We start from the raw sequence: 7,500 nt of genomic DNA on the forward strand, positions 1-7,500 counted from the left end.
CGATAATACGCGCGCATATCCCCAAACACCGGTCCGATAATACGCGCGCATATCCCCAAACACCGGCCCGGATTTCAGCCACTAGTGGCGGGCACAAGTCCCCCAACACTAGCCAAGTTCTCAGCCACTAGTGGCGGGCACAATTCCCCAAACACCGGTCCGATAATACGCGCGCATATCCCCAAACACCGGCCCGATAATACGCGCACAATTCCCCAAACACCGGCGCGGATTTCAGCCACTATTGGCGGGCACAAGTCCCCCAACACTAGCCCGGGATTCAGCCACTAGTGGCGGGCACGATTCCCCAAACACCGGTCCGATAATACGCGCGCATATCCCCAAACACCGGCCCGATAATACGCGCACAATTCCCCAAACACCGGCCCGGATTTCAGCCACTAGTGGCGGGCACAAGTCCCCAAACACTAGCCAAGTTCTCAGCCACTAGTGGCGGGCACAATTCCCCAAACACCGGTCCGATAATACGCGCGCATATCCCCAAACACCGGCCCGATAATACGCGCACAATTCCCCAAACACCGGCGCGGATTTCAGCCACTATTGGCGGGCACAAGTCCCCCAACACTAGCCCGGGATTCAGCCACTAGTGGCGGGCACGATTCCCCAAACACCGGTCCGATAATACGCGCGCATATCCCCAAACACCGGCCCGATAATACGCGCACAATTCCCCAAACACCGGCCCGGATTTCAGCCACTAGTGGCGGGCACAAGTCCCCAAACACTAGCCAAGTTCTCAGCCACTAGTGGCGGGCACAATTCCCCAAACACCGGTCCGATAATACGCGCGCATATCCCCAAACACCGGCCCGATAATACGCGCACAATTCCCCAAACACCGGCGCGGATTTCAGCCACTATTGGCGGGCACAAGTCCCCCAACACTAGCCCGGGATTCAGCCACTAGTGGCGGGCACGATTCCCCAAACACCGGTCCGATAATACGCGCGCATATCCCCAAACACCGGCCCGATAATACGCGCACAATTCCCCAAACACCGGCCCGGATTTCAGCCACTAGTGGCGGGCACAAGTCCCCAAACACTAGCCAAGTTCTCAGCCACTAGTGGCGGGCACAATTCCCCAAACACCGGTCCGATAATACGCGCGCATATCCCCAAACACCGGCCCGATAATACGCGCACAATTCCCCAAACACCGGCGCGGATTTCAGCCACTATTGGCGGGCACAAGTCCCCCAACACTAGCCCGGGATTCAGCCACTAGTGGCGGGCACGATTCCCCAAACACCGGTCCGATAATACGCGCGCATATCCCCAAACACCGGCCCGATAATACGCGCACAATTCCCCAAACACCGGCCCGGATTTCAGCCACTAGTGGCGGGCACAAGTCCCCAAACACTAGCCAAGTTCTCAGCCACTAGTGGCGGGCACAATTCCCCAAACACCGGTCCGATAATACGCGCGCATATCCCCAAACACCGGCCCGATAATACGCGCACAATTCCCCAAACACCGGCGCGGATTTCAGCCACTATTGGCGGGCACAAGTCCCCCAACACTAGCCCGGGATTCAGCCACTAGTGGCGGGCACGATTCCCCAAACACCGGTCCGATAATACGCGCGCATATCCCCAAACACCGGCCCGATAATACGCGCACAATTCCCCAAACACCGGCCCGGATTTCAGCCACTAGTGGCGGGCACAAGTCCCCAAACACTAGCCAAGTTCTCAGCCACTAGTGGCGGGCACAATTCCCCAAACACCGGTCCGATAATACGCGCGCATATCCCCAAACACCGGCCCGATAATACGCGCACAATTCCCCAAACACCGGCGCGGATTTCAGCCACTATTGGCGGGCACAAGTCCCCCAACACTAGCCCGGGATTCAGCCACTAGTGGCGGGCACGATTCCCCAAACACCGGTCCGATAATACGCGCGCATATCCCCAAACACCGGCCCGATAATACGCGCACAATTCCCCAAACACCGGCCCGATAATACGCGCGCAATTCCCCAAACACCGGCCCGATAATACGCGCACATTTCCCCAAACACCGGCGCGGATTTCAGCCACTATTGGCGGGCACAAGTCCCCCAACACTAGCCCGGGATTCAGCCACTATTGGCGGGCACAAGTCCCCCAACACTAGCCCGGGATTCAGCCACTAGTGGCGGGCACGATTCCCCAAACACCGGCCCGGCGCTGAGTATATGGCCTCCGAAAGGCCCATACATTCAGACGGGTCCATGTATTTTCAACGACAGCAGCAGTACCGCCAAAATCCATGCAGCGGCGCTGGATTTATGGCCTCCGAAAGGCCCATTCATTCAGACGGGTCCATGTATTTTCAGCGACAGCCGCAGTACCGCCAAAATCCATGCAGAGGCGCTGAGTTTATGGCCTCCGAAAGGCCCATTCATTCAGACGGGTCCATGTATTTTCAGCGACAGCAGCAGTACCGCCAAAATCCATGCAGCGGCGCTGTATTTATGGCCTCCGAAAGGCCCATTCATTACCAACGGGGCTGCAGTAGCATCCCGCGGCCACGCAGGGGCAGATATTGTGAGGGAATTACATGGTAGTGGACGGAGCGCCCATGCATTTCCAATGGGAGTGCAGTACCTCAAAAATCCGCTCCAAGCCACCGAACTTGAGGGCCCGACGTTCCCTCAACACTAGCCCAGTGCAATCGACATTTCGTTCTGTGTACATTGTTACACAGAATGACAATACAAGGGAATTATTATTATTATTATTATTATTATGTATTCAGCCACTAGTGGCGGGCACAATACCCCAAACACTGGCCCGGCGCTGGCTGAGTTTATGGCCTCTGAAAGGCCCATACATTCAGACGGGTCCATGTATTTTCAGTTTTCCGTAGCAGGTGTGATTGTTTGTTTAATTAGGTAGTTTGTGTTGGTGACGGTGTTCCTAACTGTGGTGGCTTGTTTGTAGAATGTGGGGCCCTGCGTTTGTGTTATGTTGATTTCTGGTAATTTACTTTTTACTAAGTAGTCTTTCAGGTTTTTGTTTCTTTTAAAGGCTGAGATGATTTTGTAATCTTGGATTATGCTTGTGTTCTGTAGTGTCTGATTTATATTTTGTCCATTCATTCAGACGGGTCCATGTATTTTCAGCGACAGCCGCAGTACCGCCAAAATCCATGCAGCGGCGCTGGATTTATGGCCTCCGAAAGGCCCATTCATTCAGACGGGTCCATGTATTTTCAGCGACAGCCGCAGTACCGCCAAAATCCATGCAGAGGCGCTGAGTTTATGGCCTCCGAAAGGCCCATTCATTCAGACGGGTCCATGTATTTTCAACGACAGCCGCAGTACCGCCAAAATCCATGCAGCGGCGCTGTATTTATGGCCTCCGAAAGGCCCATTCATTCCCAACGGGGCAGCAGTAGCATCGCGCGGCCACGCGGGGGCAGATATTGTGAGGGAATTACATTGTAGTGGACGGAGCGCCCTTGCATTTCCAATGGGAGTGCAGTACCTCAAAAATCCGCTCCAAGCCACCGAACTTGAGGGCCCGACGTTCCCTCAACACTAGCCCAGTGCAATCGACATTTCGTTCTGTGTACATTGTTACACAGAATGACAATACAAGGGAATTATTATTATTATTATTATTATTATGTATTCAGCCACTAGTGGCGGGCACAATACCCCAAACACTGGCCCGGCGCTGGCTGAGTTTATGGCCTCCGAAAGGCCCATACATTCAGACGGGTCCATGTATTTTCAGTTTTCCGTAGCAGGTGTGATTGTTTGTTTAATTAGGTAGTTTGTGTTGGTGACGGTGTTCCTAACTGTGGTGGCTTGTTTGTAGAATGTGGGGCCCTGCGTTTGTGTTATGTTGATTTCTGGTAATTTACTTTTTACTAAGTAGTCTTTCAGGTTTTTGTTTCTTTTAAAGGCTGAGATGATTTTGTAATCTTGGATTATGCTTGTGTTCTGTAGTGTCTGATTTATATTTTGTCCATTCATTCAGACGGGTCCATGTATTTTCAGCGACAGCCGCAGTACCGCCAAAATCCATGCAGCGGCGCTGAGTTTATGGCCTCCGAAAGGCCCATTCATTCAGACGGGTCCATGTATTTTCAGCGACAGCCGCAGTACCGCCAAAATCCATGCAGCGGCGCTGGGTTTATGGAATCCGAAAGGCCCATTCATTCAGACGGGTCCATGTATTTTCAACGACAGCCGCAGTACCGCCAAAATCCATGCAGCGGCGCTGTATTTATGGCCTCCGAAAGGCCCATTCATTCCCAACGGGGCAGCAGTAGCATCGCGCGGCCACGCGGGGGCAGATATTGTGAGGGAATTACATTGTAGTGGACGGAGCGCCCATGCATTTCCAATGGGAGTGCAGTACCTCAAAAATCCGCTCCAAGCCACCGAACTTGAGGGCCCGACGTTCCCTCAACACTAGCCCAGTGCAATCGACATTTCGTTCTGTGTACATTGTTACACAGAATGACAATACAAGGGAATTATTATTATTATTATTATTATTATGTATTCAGCCACTAGTGGCGGGCACAATACCCCAAACACTGGCCCGGCGCTGGCTGAGTTTATGGCCTCCGAAAGGCCCATACATTCAGACGGGTCCATGTATTTTCAGTTTTCCGTAGCAGGTGTGATTGTTTGTTTAATTAGGTAGTTTGTGTTGGTGACGGTGTTCCTAACTGTGGTGGCTTGTTTGTAGAATGTGGGGCCCTGCGTTTGTGTTATGTTGATTTCTGGTAATTTACTTTTTACTAAGTAGTCTTTCAGGTTTTTGTTTCTTTTAAAGGCTGAGATGATTTTGTAATCTTGGATTATGCTTGTGTTCTGTAGTGTCTGATTTATATTTTGTCCATTCATTCAGACGGGTCCATGTATTTTCAGCGACAGCCGCAGTACCGCCAAAATCCATGCAGCGGCGCTGAGTTTATGGCCTCCGAAAGGCCCATTCATTCAGACGGGTCCATGTATTTTCAGCGACAGCCGCAGTACCGCCAAAATCCATGCAGCGGCGCTGGGTTTATGGAATCCGAAAGGCCCATTCATTCAGACGGGTCCATGTATTTTCAACGACAGCCGCAGTACCGCCAAAATCCATGCAGCGGCGCTGTATTTATGGCCTCCGAAAGGCCCATTCATTCCCAACGGGGCAGCAGTAGCATCGCGCGGCCACGCGGGGGCAGATATTGTGAGGGAATTACATTGTAGTGGACGGAGCGCCCATGCATTTCCAATGGGAGTGCAGTACCTCAAAAATCCGCTCCAAGCCACCGAACTTGAGGGCCCGACGTTCCCTCAACACTAGCCCAGTGCAATCGACATTTCGTTCTGTGTACATTGTTACACAGAATGACAATACAAGGGAATTATTATTATTATTATTATTATTATGTATTCAGCCACTAGTGGCGGGCACAATACCCCAAACACTGGCCCGGCGCTGGCTGAGTTTATGGCCTCCGAAAGGCCCATACATTCAGACGGGTCCATGTATTTTCAGTTTTCCGTAGCAGGTGTGATTGTTTGTTTAATTAGGTAGTTTGTGTTGGTGACGGTGTTCCTAACTGTGGTGGCTTGTTTGTAGAATGTGGGGCCCTGCGTTTGTGTTATGTTGATTTCTGGTAATTTACTTTTTACTAAGTAGTCTTTCAGGTTTTTGTTTCTTTTAAAGGCTGAGATGATTTTGTAATCTTGGATTATGCTTGTGTTCTGTAGTGTCTGATTTATATTTTGTCCATTCATTCAGACGGGTCCATGTATTTTCAGCGACAGCCGCAGTACCGCCAAAATCCATGCAGCGGCGCTGAGTTTATGGCCTCCGAAAGGCCCATTCATTCAGACGGGTCCATGTATTTTCAGCGACAGCCGCAGTACCGCCAAAATCCATGCAGCGGCGCTGGGTTTATGGAATCCGAAAGGCCCATTCATTCAGACGGGTCCATGTATTTTCAACGACAGCCGCAGTACCGCCAAAATCCATGCAGCGGCGCTGTATTTATGGCCTCCGAAAGGCCCATTCATTCCCAACGGGGCAGCAGTAGCATCGCGCGGCCACGCGGGGGCAGATATTGTGAGGGAATTACATTGTAGTGGACGGAGCGCCCATGTATGGCCAATGCATTTCCAATGGGAGTGCAGTACCTCAAAAATCCGCTAGAGGGCCCCGAACTTGAGGGCCCGGCGTTCCCTCAAGTGCCGATTTTATACCCCCTTCTCCAGCCGACAGCCAGAATTATATTAGGGACTCGCAATTTTGAGAGGTGAGCACCAGGGCTAATCAGCGGCCACCCGTGACCATTGAGTCCGACAGAGCAGAGGCTAGGGGCGGCCTCGCATCTCGCAATTACCGAGGGAAGATGCCGGTTCTCGAAAAATTTCTAAGTTTTTCAAATTTTAAAGTATTGAAGTATTTAGGGCGCTTCCCGCGGCCCTGGCTTTTGCATGTACCCCTCTAAGCTCCGGTTCTCGAAAAATGTCTAAGTTTTTCAAACTTTAAAGTATTGAAGCCGGACTTCCGCGGAGGCTGACAGGGGGCCTCCATCGAAGCACCCTTCACCCCCGGGTGAGCCGGCGTCGGCCCACGGGCCTGCCGGTTCCCCAACTGAGCGATTGGCACACGAGACCCGCCTCGGAGGGCCCACGTCGGCCGGCGCAAGCCGGTGTTCGGGCGTGCGGCTCCTCCGGCTTTGCGGGTCAAGCTCCAGCGCCGAGGATACTAGGCAAACGTTGGGCCCCCCCGAGCCGAGTGGATACCCGCCTCAGAAAGAGCTGGGGCGGTACGTACGGACGGCCTCACTAAGAGGGAACGGAAGCTACTAAAGCACACGTATAACTGTCCGATGTGCGAACGAAAGTGAGGCCGGACGAATCCGATACGAGTTACGAGTGAGGCGGGATCCACGGCTGGCACTCGCGGGGCCCTCTTGCGAAACCATGCCTCGGCGTGAACCTTTTGGCGGCAGAACCAAGACGAACCGAGGTCGAGCTTCCGTCTCGAGCCACACCCAGACGTCCGACCGTCGCGGAGCCCGACGCCACGCGTGCTAGGGCTCCGCGCGAAACATCGTTTCACGACACCCGCTCGTCAGCCCGTCCGAACGTATACGAGTGTCGCGCGGCCCCCCGGGCCCGGCTGTAGCCACAGCCTCGTCCCGGACCAGGGCCGCACCGCCACCAGCAGCGCCCCCCCGGCGGCAGACGCACTCTGGTTGATCCTGCCAGTAGCATATGCTTGTTTTCAAGATTAAGCCATGCATGTCTAAGTACGAATGGCCAGTACAGTGAAACTGCGAACGGCTCATTAAATCAGTTATGGTTCCTTTGATCGCTCCACCGTTACTTGGATAACTGTGGCAAATCCAGAGCTAATACATGCAAACGAGCGCCGACTCGCGGGCGGGGCTCCGGCCTCGCCCCGGGGACGCGTGCATTTATCAGACACAAAAACCCACGCGGTGTCCGGCGGGCGGGGGCTCAGCCGTCG

The 7,500-nt window shown here is 53.3% G+C and overlaps 1 non-coding gene across 1 annotated transcript in view; it reads left to right on the forward strand.

Annotated features, from left to right (window-relative positions):
• The first annotated feature begins 7,218 nt into the window (after positions 1-7,218).
• The window catches only part of LOC148345740 (18S ribosomal RNA), a 1,987-nt gene continuing 1,705 nt past the window's right edge, over positions 7,219-7,500 (forward strand). Inside the window, exon 1 of the ribosomal RNA XR_015848483.1 lies at positions 7,219-7,500. This exon is cut by the window's right edge and continues 1,705 nt beyond it. This is a non-coding gene — a ribosomal RNA (18S ribosomal RNA).

This window comes from Urocampus carinirostris, unplaced genomic scaffold (assembly GCF_059441175.1).
Source record: "Urocampus carinirostris isolate Australia breed hairy pipefish unplaced genomic scaffold, RoL_Ucar_1.0 HiC_scaffold_25, whole genome shotgun sequence".
Lineage (NCBI taxonomy): Eukaryota > Metazoa > Chordata > Actinopteri > Syngnathiformes > Syngnathidae > Urocampus > Urocampus carinirostris.